The 15,622-nt window shown below is 48.7% G+C and overlaps 1 protein-coding gene across 1 annotated transcript in view; it reads left to right on the plus strand.

Annotated features, from left to right (window-relative positions):
• rspo2 (R-spondin 2) overlaps positions 1-15,622 on the plus strand; it is a 105,712-nt gene that overhangs the window by 23,910 nt on the left and 66,180 nt on the right. The window lies entirely within an intron of this gene.

A 15,622-nucleotide genomic window follows, 5' to 3' on the forward strand; every position in this document is an offset into this window, starting at 1 on the left:
CTTTGTACCCAGCAGTGCCACCAAAGAGGCCTGGCACCTCACTTTTGGCCATCATGCTTCTCAGATTGCTTGCTTTGTTTTCCCCCTCGTTCTCTGAAGGTGGGCTTCTTGTGGATGAAGCGACGATACCGAAAAGTGTTAATGCGGCCGTGAAAGATGTGCAGAATGCCAGTGTCTGTCGGGCTCTTTGAGGACACAAATCCTTTTTTTCAGTTATTAAAGCGTATGACTTGAGCAGCCCATAATATCCCATCGACAGAGAGACAGACAGACAGCCATTCCACTGTCATAATATTCAGCCCTACACAAGTGTCTTCGGCATATGGCTGACTTTTTAGACGTTTTTTCCTGTGATGATTTCCTTGTACCACCCAATACCAATGTAAAGAGTAAGACCTTGTGACCCAGCGGTGGCGGCCCACTGTCATGCTTATGGTGCGCGTGAGTTCATTTTTTAATGTCTTCAGTGCTACATTTTAGGTCCTCCTATCGCTGCCTTCATGAGAGCCATCATTGGCGCCCCTTCCCGAATTGCCAGCGGTGGCCCTTCCAGGGTCACTAAGCCCTGCCAGAGGAAGTTCAGGTTGGCATCATATGTCCAGGATGCCACAAGCCATTTATAAGGCTGTCGCTCATCATTCACGGCTAGTCCTTTTGCCAGTTCAAAGTCATGTGGTCTGCACGGCCAGCACTGCAGCTCACTGAAGGAGTCCACCTGGATGGGCCGACAGTTCATCAGCACACACGTCTGCCGTTCTGCTCAGCATGGCCGGATCTTGTCCACTAAGGCAGTGGCCACAATCGACTCAAACTGCTTTTTTGATGGCTTAAAAGGATTTGTGTTTTCTCAAACCAAGAAGTCCAAAGAGCCCCTCACTCCATGGACAATAAGTCCCCAGAGACAGACCATAAGTAGAACCCTGCAGTCACCTTTGGACCAGGGCTTCTGTTCTGCCTGAGCACAGTTTAGTGATATGATAGAAATGTACCGCATTGAACCTGGATGAGGAGCTCCAAAAAGTTCTGGGGTCCTCAGGAGGGGTCAGGGGTCTCGAGGCATGTGCCCAGTGCCTTTCCTGCTCTGTCTATTAACCCCTCGTGCACGTCTAGACTGGTGGGCTGGCACCCTGCCTGGGGTTTGTTTCCTGCCTTGTGCCCTGTGTTGGCTGGGATTGGCTCCAGCAGACCCCCGTGACCCTGTAGTTAGGATATAATGGATGGATGGATGGATGCATGTCTAGAGGGTGTGAAGGGACAACACAGAGAGGAGCACAAACACCTCACCTGCCCCTCATGAACTCATCTCGATGAGTTCTTTTAATTCCCAGCATCCCGTGCAGCATCCCACCAATGAGATAGACTGGTGTCCCACCTTAGCTTGAACCCTGGAAGAGCATCTACAGAAAGCTGATGGAGCTGGGGATGATCTGCTGAAATTCCAGGGGACTCGTCCAATATCCGGAATAAAGCGTCAGCATCTGGCAGTACACATGGAGCGCAGTAGCAGCGCGGCACGGGGGTCTGTGAACGCCACCCTCAGAAGGGCACGTCTGTAACCTCAGGGTAACGTCGCTGGGGCCAGATGAGACCCTCAACCACTTCCTTACAGCAATTGCAGTCGAGATGAAGAAAAAAGGAGCTTCGGTTGGAGGAGTGGTGCAAATCTGGAAAGCTATTAACATTTCTCCAATTCCTCTTCCTACCGTTACACACTTGTATTACATTTTGGCCGACTTTCCTTCTACTTAATATTGTTTTATCTGAACAGCTGCCAGCTCCTTCAGAGCAAACTGTCTTTGCCTTTATAAACAACTGTCAGTGATATCATAAATCTCACATTTCTTGGCGACGCGCTCGAGCGGAAGTTCACAAGTCGTTTACGTTATTTACGGGAGACAAGAAGGGACGGCGTCGTCGGTTTGTCTGTCACGTGAGCTTTGTCAGTTTCCAAATCTGATAAGTGGGACCTTTAGCTCCTTGCGTAGTTTCCTGGGGTTCGGAGATCAACAGAAGTCCTCTGCTCGGCCCCCAGCTGTGGTTTTGGCCTTCGTCATTGCCTTGATAAGGTGCCTCTTCACTCGCACCCAACTCCTCATCAAATGGCTCTTTATTGTACCCCATTATATAGTTGATTTTCTGGATGACATATGGCTGCACTAAAAGTGTAATCAGCCGTAAAGATCTCACACGTAACTAATGAGGGGCTTTTCTCGGTGACGAACATGCAGGCCTGCACTGGTGCACAGCGGCTCCACTCTCGCTACGGTGAAAACGAAAACAAACGGCCCCGAAACAAACGGCGGACGACTTTCCTGTACGTCAGCCCTGCACTGTTCAGTTGTCTGACAGAATTGTGCCCGTCACGGCGGTTTACAGCTTGGTTAAGATAACGATTATGTCAGGCAGGGAGTCACAGGCAGTCTGTAGTGTCGTCATGTGTCACACCAGAAGGTCCCACCTTGGCTACTTAATGGCTTGGTGCCTTCAAGCAAAATCGACCGCCCCCAACCTCTCCGCCCCCAGTCTCTCTGCCCAGTTCCTCATTTGCTCAGGGAGTTCCCGCCTCCAACCACTAATCCTAATCTCTCATTCGCTCAGCTAGTCTCCACCTCCAGACACAATGCACTTTCTCCTTGGCTCTCCTTCAGCCTCCGCCCAACTTCTCTTTTGTTCAGGGAGTCCCTCCCTCTGGGCTCAGTCTGGCTTCTTATTGGCTGTCTGTCAACTTCATGCTAGCCTCTCCTTCATTTAGGGAGTCCCCGCCCCCAGCCTCTCATTTGCTCAGGGAGTCCTCATCACCAGCCTCAATCTGAACTCTTATTCGTTCACCAAGTCCCCACCTCCTGCCACGGGCCAGTTTCTCATTCGTTCTCAGTCCAGCTTGTCTTTCCCTCAGCCTCTTATTTCTCAGAGAGTCCCCACCTCCTGCCACTAGCTGTCCTCTCATTTGTTCCCATTCTGCCTCCGCCTCCAGATGGTCATGTGCTCAGTTAGTCCCCACCTCCGGGCCACAGCCTGGCTTCTCATTTGCTTGCGTCGTCTCCGCCTCCAGCCAACTGTCAGCCTCTCATCTGCTCTCACGTAGCTTTAGCCCAGCCTCTCATTTGCTGAGTTAGTCCCCGCCTACAGCTGCACTCTAGTTTCTCATTTGTTCACATCCAGCCTTGGCACCGCCTCTCAGTCACTACATTCATAACATCCAAAAACGTAACAAAACAAATCACACTGAAGAGTTTGTCCTGAATCTTTGGTTTGGGACTTAATTTGATTGTTTTCAGTTGGTGTAGTCTGTTGTTAAAGTTGCTGAAGTATTTTATCGTCGTAGCGATGACTTCATCTCAGTGCCATCGTCTTCACGGACTCTACAATCTTTTGTCACGTCGGTGGCCCTACTGATTATGTGGCTTTTTAAGATGACAAAACTTGGCCTCCAAGCTTTGGACTTCATTATAAGAATCAAATGGCAACTGTTAGTTGTGTTAGTTGGGGACACCTCATTCGAGTCAATGTGAGGACCTTTTTATGACGTAATTCTGCTTTTGCTTTTGTTGCTCTGGCGTCTCCTTTTGGCCGTTTCTTCTTTCACTAATCCACTGGGTGCTTCTCTCTTATAAGGAGTCCACAGCAGTCCACTGCTTCACCAAGTCAGCCACGTTAGCACCGAGTCGAGCAGGTTGTGCTTTAAACATCTCGAGGCTCTCATTCCTCCACAGTGGAGAGGGGCGCACCTTACAGCGCCGACTAATACGAGACGCCTCTACGTCCACCCAGTGGTGAGCCCTTAACTTCAATTCTGACTTCAACTTGAAATACAATTCTGGTTTCCTTATCGCTTTTCGGACTCCCTGTGGCTCTGAGCCCACCGCCAGGATCAACGGCAAACTGAGAGGTAAACGTGGCTTCCAGAAAGCAAAAAAAAAATCAATTCCGAGTTACCAAATGGACGCAGAAATCCATATTATGTGAGTAAGCCCTGCTGCTGGAGAGCGTGATGGACCTTGTGGGAGATGATGGATGTTTGGCCCAATGAGTTCTCCTAGTCAACTGAGTTGGTGGATGCTGCACAGAACAGGACACCCAAATGAACAAAATGGCAAGGACTGCCATGAAAATGAGGCAAACATTCCAGAGGACTAAAGACAAACCTGAAAGATGGCGACCATCATAGAGAGAACTGAAAGGGTGGATTCATTTTATACCTCAGCCAACATAAGAAGGAAGAAGTTCAGTGTGTGTGTGTGTAGTGACCCACCAGAGCAGCTCTGGAAGTGTGTAGAAAGAACGTCCAAACAAACTAAAGGAGGAGTGCAGACCACTCCTCACAGACTGAACGTGCCCTGCTTGACCGATCGTCAGTGACGGGACCAGGTGCCCATTGATCCTGACCACCAAGAGCTCCAAAGGGGTCAAATTGTTGATGGACGCTTTCCAGGCTGAGGAGGATGGACGTCTGAATGAAGGTTTCTAGTGAGAGTCGATTGTTCTGCTCTCAGCCTGCGGGTTTATGTATTGATGAGGTGGATTATCACCACTCTTCCTATGAAGACAGATTGGGAGAGCATGGGGGGTCATGTGGTCGCTGGTGTGTGTCGCCCCGATATCTCTGCAAAAGGACGAAGGTCCAAGTCTTTAGAGTCCTGGTGCTTCCTGTTTGTGAGACATGGACGCTCTCCAGTGACCTGAGATGAAGACTGGACTCCATCATGTGCGTCTCTTCAGAGGGTCCTTGGGGGGCCACTGGTCCGAATGAGGCACATGACCTGCAGTGTGGCACTACGACCATGTGGCACGATTACCTGAGGGTGATCCGGCTCACAGGACCCTCATTGTTGAGGACCCGAGGGGCTGGACCAGGCCAAGGGGATGCCCACATAACACCTGACTCATTTCTGGAGAGAGGGTTGCCAGCTGGGATGCCAAGCTGTTTTGTTGTGTGGTGGGTGCGGTAATGCGCTGTGCAGTGCAGGCTCCCCAACCTGACCTGACCTGAGGTTGGTTATGTGTTGCTATTTTGACGTTTCTCCGCTGTTCTACAAATTGTAGTTCCATACGAGCTGAATATCGAGTTATACTTTTTGTTTTATGGTTACAGTTTGTCTCTCAGTAATCGTCTCCCTCCATATACTCAATGTGATGAGATGTCCGTCTGTATTGTAGAGCATTGGTGCGTAATGTCGTCCACAAGAGGGCGAGAATGTCTGCTGAACATCGGCAAGTGGCCCGAGTAGAACAGTAATGGTGCGCCGTACGTCTGTGCGTCACGTTGTTTGACGTCAGGGCAGGAATGTCTGACAAAGAAAGGCAACAAGAAGCACAAAGAAAGACGGATGTAAGGTACATGCGGTGGACAGAAGTTCATAAATGCACGATGCGACTGAAACAGATGGACTTTCCGTTGTACCGTTACGCCTGTTTTAAGAAGTGGGGGCGTTTCGCTCTGCTAGAAGTTTGATGTTCTTGGCAGTTTAGTTTAACAAACGGAACAAACATGGCGTCATTGCTAGCGGCCCAGAACTAAAACCCATGACAGTACGGAGCACAGATCGATGAGCACGAGAGTAGGATATCAAGACAAAGGAAAGGGGAGATGGAGTGGGAGAACGCGGAAGCCAAGTGGGCTCAAAGGCCTGACGTGCCCTTCCAGGGCTGGTGCTCCATGAGCAGGACGGCCAGGCAGTGAAGTGTTGCCGGTTCAAGTGTGGGCTCCTGTGCTTTCACATCGGGATGAACGGTGATGAGCGGCCATCTTGTTTCGGTGTCTCCGGTGTTCCAAGCTCTCGTTGTGTTGTGAGGGTAACGCACACCTCAGAGGCGTCCAGAGACAGGAATGCTTGATTTACTGTGTGCGGATTACTGAACTCCTCCTCTCCGTCCCCGGCGGCTAACCGAGCCAGCAGTCGTAGTCAAGAACACAAGCTTGGTTAGGATATCAAGCCCAACAGTCCGCGCTCACAAAATATACACAGAATGCTTTATCGGCCGCTAATTACAGCTTCTGCAAACCTCATTTTTGGAATCTGAAGGGTGCAGAGCAATTATCAGGTTGCACCGTGATTTGATATGTCCACCGCGTTCTGACAAAGAGCCGCTTGTTTCCACGCTGACCACCTTTAACAAGACACTGGCACTCTGCAGGCCGTGACATCTCATTTCCTACAGGCGTCAAAGAAAATGTCAGGCAAAGGCCCGAAACGGCTTCAATAAAGTGGACTTTGTCTGCAAATCCTCTCCTCGCTGCTCGATAACGCGAGCTCCCCGCTTTCCCTGAGAGAGGAACAAGCCCGGCCTGACTAGTTGGTCCTCGCCGGCTCGTCCCAGTTTAAGGTGTCATGGCAGCCCCACATTGACGTGTGTTACATGGTACACAGCTGCCCTCTTGGGATGTTTGGAACGCCGTTGGTCAGTCAGATACGCCAGAACCAACAGCCATAATCTGATTTTAGGTACATGGCATCTTTTTAGGGAGTTAAATAGCAAATAAAGTCAAACAAACACCCGCCATGTTAGCCTTCTCAGTCACACACAGAAAAGCCACGTGAGTGCTGAGCGGATGTTTCATATTCGTAGAGACACCGGCGAGTCTGACCTGAGGCCATCGAGGACGTTCATAACATCCCAGAACTGAGACACGTCTAGCAGACAGACAGGCACGCGTGACATAAACGGACTCTGGTGGGACGGCAGCAGAGTCCTGGGTTCACATCAGCCGCTGCCTACATGGAGTTTGTGGCTTCTTCTCGTGTCGGCGTGTGTCTGCACTCCAGACCTCACTCCCCTCTCATTCTACAAAGATGTGCCAGTTAGATTTGAACGTGACTCTTTACTGAGCCATCATGTTCTGCTGTCCCACCCCGCACTTCCCATGATGGACCCTGGTTCCCTCGCGCCAGACCGACATTAAAATATTACAACAACTTTGACAAGAGCAGGCCATTGAGCCCAACGGGCTTGCCAGTCCTATTCAGTCGAGGTGTGAAGGTCCCTGAAGTCCTATGGTCCACCTCATTGTGTCTGTGGTTCCCTTCGTGTAATGCTGTGTGCCCATGTTCAGGATGAAGAACTCCTCTTCAAGTAACGGCCAGAATCCAATGTCCTGACTCCCTTTGTCATCTCTGCTTCTTCTCCTTCAGTCTCTCCTCCTAGCTCTCGCCTTGCAGCTCTTCAGTCAGCCTACTCGCTCCTCTCTGGACCTCCTCTAGTGCTGCTATGTCTTATTTGTGATATGGAGACTCCACGTCAGGTGGTTAGAGCCTACCTTGACTGTCAGGATTTGACCCGTCCATTACGACTCCTCATAATTCATTTTCTTCCATCAGTCTCAGATACGAAAGCAGGCCCTGTGCTCTGACCTAAATGTGGCTTCTTGGACCACCAAGGACAGCCTTTAAAACACGGACAAAGTAAAAATGGCACCACAGGGAAACAATAATAAATCGAGCATTACACTTAAATGGAAAACTGATGATATATTAGTATGACCCCCCCAAAAAAACACCAATTCGCTGTATACCTTACGCAAATACGTCCCTTGAAACCCTCCAAACATGCATAAAATAACTCTTCATTTATCCAGTTTTCATTCAATTCTATTTAGATGGGACATTTTTTCCAGGCCTGGTCCCTCTGTAATGATTTTGACCCATTCAGAGTCACCAGTCGACCCGCCCAGCTGGTCTGGGGTCACCGCGAGTCTCCACGCAGACACAATTTGAGCCGTGAAGCAGCAACGCCATGGCCTCCGATAAGCTTAATTCCCTTGACTTGCAGGTCTGAGGCCTGGAAAGTGTTGTGCAGATGGTAACGTCATGAACTTTCAAATCAATCTCACTCAGTGTGAAGATGGTGCCCGTCGTCGCCCAGTCTCACACAGTGGTGGCTCCCCCGTCCAGATGTGCTGCCAGGCGGGTGTGGTGCTGCTGACGTCTTCATTCCGTGTGCGTCTCGTGGCCTCTGCGCCCTGCCGGCTTGTCCACTCTTGACCCGGTGGATTTCTTTCAGATCTCCCACACTGTCAGCAGGGGGTGTGTGAGCCGATCTCGTTAAAGGGTTAATGAGGTAGAACTGGGCGATATGGTTCACATCCGTGTTGCCGGTAGGGGGCCGGCTGCAGAGCGCAGGAAGCCTGTGAAGAATTGGATCAGTTAACCTTTTCGGAAGCCTCGGCACATTCTTCAGTCGACACCCGAGAAGTGTTGTATTTAAACGGGTCCGTCATCCCAAAAAGTGACCTGCAGGAAGCGGGGTGAACGTCCCGAGCGCGTCCTGCGTGTTGGTCTCTTTGCGCCCCGCTCGGCCTTCGCAGTTCGATGAGGAGTGGCCACCTCGTCCATCATTCCTGCATACTTAGCTGACAGGAGCCCATTGATGTGCCATCCCTCCCTGAAGATGGACAGCCACTCCGTCCCGGGGAGCCGCGCTTTATTGCATTTTCAGATGATGACAGTGCTGTAAATTAAGGACGCTTTAAAGCAGGGTAGCCATGTCATGTTGATTCTGAGACTTTTGATTTATTCCTTTGTTTTTGCTTCTCCGTCTCAGCTGTGCCCATTTGATATCTTTAGATGCCTCCAGCTGTTAGAATTGGTCTGACCCCAAAGAATACGGGGGCAATGGAAAGTGCAGGACAAAAGTCCGGGCAGCAACCTGAAAACTGGCGATGATGCCCATCCAGATATCCATGTGAATGCAATTTTAGGCTGATGGGTAACGAATGGGTCAATTTAGGGGTAGTGATTGGCCTACCCTGTATGCCCTCTGGCATGTGGAAGGAAAACCAGAATACCCAAGAAGGATCCACACAGACAGAGGGAGAAAATACAAACTCCTCACTGATGGCAAACAAGCCGGGATATGCGTGCCATCTGCTGGGTCTGGTGGGGCAGACCAACATGCATCCCCTCTTTAAAGTTTAATAAAAGCCTGAGTGGCCTTTTGTAATGGCCCCCTAAGGTACGTCGCAGTGCGGTCTGGAGCCCCCTGCTGGAATATTTATTGCCATCTTTGAACAGAAAGCCTCTGAGGATATGTAGTGAGTGGGTCTGACCCCAGGACTGTGGGAATGTGGGGGGGGGGGGGAAGACTGAAGTCAGCCAGCTAACCTGGATATACCTGCAAAAGGACTGCTAAACCTGCGGTGATGATGATGATGATGATTGACCTGAAGGCCTCTGATCACTAAACTGATCGAGGTAAATAAACCCTGATATGCCAGTCGTGCCCCCTCAGAAAACCAGACATCTTGTCCCTGTCAGAACACCTTACCTCCCCGAGTGTACACTAAGTGCCACCATTGACTTGGATTTGCCTGCTTCGTGTCTGCCAGCAGATGGCACTAACGTCAGGTTTTCGGTGTCTCAGTTTGAAATCCCAGATTAACATTGACTGGGGTGCCATCTGCTTTTACAGCCTGCATACAGTTGGCCAGGATGGTCAGGTGTTTTTCCCAAGTGATGATTTATCATTGGCCCAAATACATTTGGAAGTGGAAATGAGAAACGTCGGGGCGTTTCCACACAAGTGCCCCGTTTCAGCTCCTTCTCCTTACGTTGTGATATGTTGACTGACCTGCGCATAGAAGGAAGTTTCTTCCCAGCGTTACAGATCACTTATGACTTTATGACCCCATCACCATTTTTTGTCCCTTGGCGTTCCAGTTGTCCACCTGTTTAATGCCATGGAGGTGGGTGGTGGGGGGCTTGAAGGCTTATCTACTGAGGCCTGGAGTCCAGCTTTGTCTATGGAGAGCTGCAGCGGGTGTAGGTTTTTGTGTCAACCAAGACCTCCGTTCTTAACGAGGCCCCCTCTTAATTACTGCAGCAGACCATTACAGAATGACACCATAACATTACCTGTTAATGGGAATTTTAAAAAAGCCAACAAACTCTTTCAGATCTCGAGAGCTTGCTGCATCGTTTCGAATGGCGCAGCTCTTAAGGTGTCACCTGCTGAGGAATTCACAGGTTCAAATGTCGACACAGCAGCTTCTGCTCAGCACTTAGTGCCCCCGTCCTCTCTCTCCTCTGTTGTCTTTATTTGGATGTAAATTAGAGATCCAACTCTATAATAAAACTAAATAAAAAGACAAAAATGCAAATTTCACAAGAGTGAGAAAAGGCCTGTTCATTATGTGAGGACGGATCGCAATTAGGCAATCGATTTATTAATTTAAGTGGCGTCAGATGACAACGGCCAGACACGGGTGCAAATGGCAGCAGTAATGAGTCTGCTTGTGTGGTCACGGCCAAACAGCTGGTTTAAAAAAAAAACAAAACAAAAAAATAACGACTTTTTAAAAGACATTCAGTACTGGAGAGTGGGCTTTGTGCAATGTGCTGACCCTCACTCCCTCGTGTCGCTGCTTCAGTCCCTTTACAAAGTCATTGGGCCCACTTAAGGCCCACACTGACACATGGTGGCGTATCGAATCCAGAGACGAGTCCAATGAACTTCAAAAAAACCTGCTGGCGTGGCGGCACCCCCCCAAGGCCTGAGCAGACACTTAGTGACGACTCGTAGGCAATAAAAAAACGTCAGGGCACGCCTGGTACGGGTCTAATGAGCAAGTGCTGTACCTGCGCCCAGTTGGTCTCGTGCCATCAGAAGCATTTCAGAAAACCAAATGTAGGCTGAAATCTCCAAGTGTTTTGTAAAGAAAAGCCTTTTATTGATTTTAAATGAAAACACATGAGCATTATTAAACGTCACTGCATAAGAGCCGAAGGCAATGCCAAGTGACACGCGTGGCAAAGGTCATTGAGCCTGGCAGAATTGGCTTCTTTGCCATAAAAGGGCCTCCTCTTAGTGAACTGAAATGCTTCTTTGATGTGGCTTGTGCCAGTTGGGCAGGAAAGTCGTTCTTTTGTGCCACTGCCTGCCCCGCACCTCACTTCAGTAAATGCCCTCTCGGATCGATAGTCTTGTTACCGCGCAGCCATTGAGGTCTCGTCAGCTCAGGTGCCAGCGGCACATTGGGCATCAGTGACCAGCTCTGGTTGACGGAATCAAGTTGTCTCAAAAAATCAAATCACCTGAAAACAAACATGCTGTGGGGTCTTGAGAGTGTATGAAGCAGAATCTGGTGAGCTCTGGTGGGACGTGGAGATCCTCGTGCTTCATGACTCCCTCGTGGCTTTGAGGCTTGCAATCCCATGAGCATCGGCAGCAGAGCCATCCTCGGCTACGACCAGACAACTACATCTTCATTGAAACAAAAGACCTCTGCGTCCACACAAGCGGTTGTGGATGAGTCTCCTGCCAAACTAAAACGTTCAGAATCGCGTCTGAGGAAGCTGTTCACCTAAATCGTGACGATTACACAGCGGTCATGGGATTTTACTGTAGCGACCAATAAATTAGAACCATTTAGACGAGAACAGACCACTCAGCCCAACAAACTCGCCAGTCCTGTCCACTTAAATCCCCCAAAATAACATCAAGTCGAGTTTTGGAGGTCCCTAAAGTCCTCCTGTCCACCACGCTACATGGTCACGTATTCCAAGTGTCAAAACTTCCTAATGTTTGTGTGAAATGTACCCTTCACAAGTTTGTTCCAAGTTGTTCTTTTCCATTTCCCCTTCTCTCCTTCACTTTTGATTGTCAGGTTTTCATGTCACAAACAGAATGGTCTTCAGTGTCTCTCTGCATTGTGACTTCTTCTTCAAAGCTAAAAAGGAAGCCTGGTCATTGCCAGAAAGTCAAAACCCCAAAGCCCAAAAGTCTTTGCCAGCTCCTCAGAGAGTTAACTAACTAAGACCCCCGGAGCGTTTTCACAACGTCCAGAATCTCGAACAGCAGGTCGCCGAGCCGACTTTTACACCGTCCTGCAGCTGTCATGGGTCGTGACCTCCGGTCTTCACGTGTCACTTGTGACAGCAGACTCTGGCTGTGCTCGCACATTCTGAATGGTGGGGTGGCCGCAGTACATTTACATTTATTTGTTTGACAGACGCTTTAATCCAAAGCGAATTACAAAGTCAAATATAATATTCAAAATGTTGAGCACCTTCCTAATGAAATCTGAAGAAGAAGACAACAGCAGAATCTCTTTGTGTGCCTTTAAGAACCTGCGGGTCATGGCAGCTGCCATCTGTGGTTCAGTTCTTGGTCTGCCGTTTGTTCTGAAGGACGTGACTTTGATTTGCTGCTCTGTCCCACATGTCCCTGATTTGGCCTGACGTATCTCTGGTAACCTCTGCGTCTCTTATTAGTGGTGGGGTTCATATTTGTACTTTATTATGACTGAACTCAGACTGGCCCCCTATGACACCGGAGTGACACACTGGTCACTGCCACCTTCGTCGTGTAATCTGCACATTTCCTCGATGTGCCTTCTTCGCAGTGCCTGTTCTCCAATGCGCTCGACTTCTTCTTTATTCTTTGCAGAGGTTTCCTCAGATATCAAGAGGAGCCCACTGGTCAGAATCAGAAAATGAAAATATCGACAAGGCCATTTTGTGGGTTTTCACGTTTCGCCCCCATCAGCTTCGGTTTTTCGGTCAAAGTTAAGGGCCACGTAATGCAATTACACTGCCATGGAAGCATTGCCTGAATTGGTGGGGCCTGCTAACGAGGCCCACATGCACGGCACACGTGCCAGACTTGACACACCAGCACGCCAAGGACGATCTCGACGATCTCGACTGTGACTTTCTGTGAAGAGGCTCAGCTGGCACTCGAATTCACAGCAGAAAGTCATATAATGGCTGCCTTAAATTTGCTAACAAACCAGAAATTGCACAGCCTCATTAAAACGAGCAAACTTCAGAAAAGGAACCCAAGCGAGGACTTCAGAACAACGAAGCAAATGTCGCCAAATCAAACTGACAACACATTCTCTTCATTATCTGCCCACATGAAAGCTTTTCAAGTGGTTACCACCTCCAGGGTTTCCACTTGGCACTTTGCTGTGGCGCGACACGCACACACACATGCCAATGCCCCTCGGCCCACAGACCCGGGTTCGACTCCCAGCCTGGGGTGCAGCTCTAGTGGGTTTGGCGCGTTCCCCCTCCACTCAGGGGGGCATTTTGGTGGCTCAGGGGTTTGCACGTCCAGGGGTCCTTTCTGCAGCCCTGAATGGTATCAGATGATGCCAATGATGAAATGGGTTCAGCAATTCTTGAAAAGTACACCCCAAGGGTGTCAAGATTCATCTTTTATGTTTTGTTTTTTTATAATTTCTCCTTCAACCCTAAAAATAATCGCGATCAAGTCAAAAGTGAGAAATAAGTGTTAAAAGTATGATCAGCTCTCTGTCACCCAGGGGCCTTTGGGGGTCTTAATCCAACCTTGTGACAAGGGAGCGTCCCACAGACCGCAGTCTCCGCTGGGCTATGATTATGTACATGAAGGGTCCGACTGAAAGTGACATGCCGCTAACTGGCGATTGGACCCTCCGCTGGGACGCCTGTGTAGGATTCTGGGAATTACAAGCAGCAGATCCTGCGGCTCACCTTTGACGGAGCTTACTGGTTACGTTCATCACACAGAATCACTGAAAATGGTGACAAAGCCCGCCATGTACAGCGCTGTCCCTCATTGTTCGTTACACCTGCGACGTGTTCATCTACTGTAAGTCGAAGCAAAGTGAAACATGGAAGTCAGCAGATGAAAGTGAATTGAAAGTCAAGAAAATCAGAGGGGTTTACGTCTGCGTAGCTTCACTAACCCAAGTTTCCCAGTGAGTGGGAGCTCACCGTTCTAGTGGGCCGATTTGGACGAGGCAGTTCTACCCAAATTAGCCGAGTCGTGACGTAACGCTCACCTTGGGCCTCTTTCAAAAGTAAAAAACAATAAGCAGCTTGGCCAGAAATGGCATTTCTGCAGTCAAGTTACATTTAGGGCAATGCAATATGTTTTTCAGACTGGCACTGGTCCTTTGTGCCCATTTGATTCCAGGGACTCAGCCAGCGAGTTAGGATGGGTAGTGCAGAAAGACAAAAGCTGACAGAGTGAGGGCACCACGGGCGTCCAGCTTCATTGTTCACGTTGAAAATTCAAAAATAAAAAGCAAGTGACAAATTAAAGTTCAGCAATGGCGTCCATGATGACGTGTATTGAGTCCCAGGTCTAAAGTGACAGTGTAGCTTGGGTCAGGAGGCGGGGCAGCAGACACAAGTGACATCACGGCTCCTCCATTTTAGGGGAAACAAACATCGGGTTAGTGGTTGTGTCCCATCTAAATCCCTCCCCATGACATCAGATGGCCCAAATCCCGAGTGGCGGACCCCAAACTCATGTGTTTGACAGTACCCATGACATATGGAAACTATGATCAAGTTGGTTTATCTTCTTTTTACGTATTATTATCTCTTAATTATTAACTGTCGTCAAATTGGTTTTATTCTGCTGAACATTTTTTGTAAGTCATTAATTAATTAAAATCACTGATCATCTCATCCTTTCAGGTTGGGAAGGACTGTGTGGTAAAGGCCCAAAGCACGTGATGGTGCGAGGGTCTACATAAGGCATGGCACACTATGAGGGTCTACATTAGGTATGACACATTATGAGGGTCTACATAAGGAGTAGAACACTATGAGGGTCTACATAAGGAGCAGAACATTATGAGGGTCTACATAAGGCATGACACTTTAAGATGGTCCACACAAGGCACAGCACATTATGAGGGTCTACATTAGGTAAGACACATTACGAGGGTCTACATAATGTACACACATTACTAGGGTCTACATAAGGAGCAGAACATTATGAGGGTCCTCATAAGGCAGACTACTTTATAAGGAGCAGAACACTATGAGGGTCTACATAAGGCAGACTACCAGGTCTACAGAAGGAGCAGAACATTACGAGGGTCTACATAAGGCATGACACTTTAAGATGGTCCACACAAGGCACAGCACATTATGAGGGTCTACATTAGGTAAGACACATTACGAGGGTCTACATAATGTACACACATTACTAGGGTCTACATAAGGAGCAGAACATTATGAGGGTCCTCATAAGGCAGATTACTTTATAAGGAGCAGAACACTATGAGGGTCTACATAATGCAGACTACAAGGTCTACAGAAGGAGCAGAACATTACGAGGGTCTACATAAGGCATGACACTTTAAGATGGTCCACACAAGGCACAGCACATTATGAAGGTCTACATTAGGTATGATACATTATGAGGGTCTACATAATGTAACACATTACTAGGGTCTACATAAGGAGCAGCACACTATGAGGGTCTTCATAAGGCACAGCACATTATGAAGGTCTACATTAGGTATGATACATTACGAGGGTCTACATAATGTACACAAATTACTAGGGTCTACATAAGGAGCAGAACACTATGAGGGTCTACATAAGGCATGACACTTTAAGAGGGTCCACATAAGGCACAGCACATTATGAGCGTCTACATTAGGTATGACACATTATGAGGGTCTACGTAATGTACACACATTACTGGGGTCTACATAAGGAGCAGAACATTACGAGAGTCTACATAAGGCAGACTACCAGGTCCACATAAGGAGCAGAACACCATGAGGGTCCACATAAGGTGCAGCACATTACAAGGGTCTACACAGGGCATAGCACAGCATGAGGGTCTTTCTGCAAGTCTACGAAGGTGGTGGAGAGAGCGGTGATATTGGTTATGAATG

The sequence above is a fragment of the Erpetoichthys calabaricus genome, chromosome 13 (genome assembly GCF_900747795.2).
Source record: "Erpetoichthys calabaricus chromosome 13, fErpCal1.3, whole genome shotgun sequence".
In the NCBI taxonomy this organism is placed as follows: domain Eukaryota; kingdom Metazoa; phylum Chordata; class Cladistia; order Polypteriformes; family Polypteridae; genus Erpetoichthys; species Erpetoichthys calabaricus.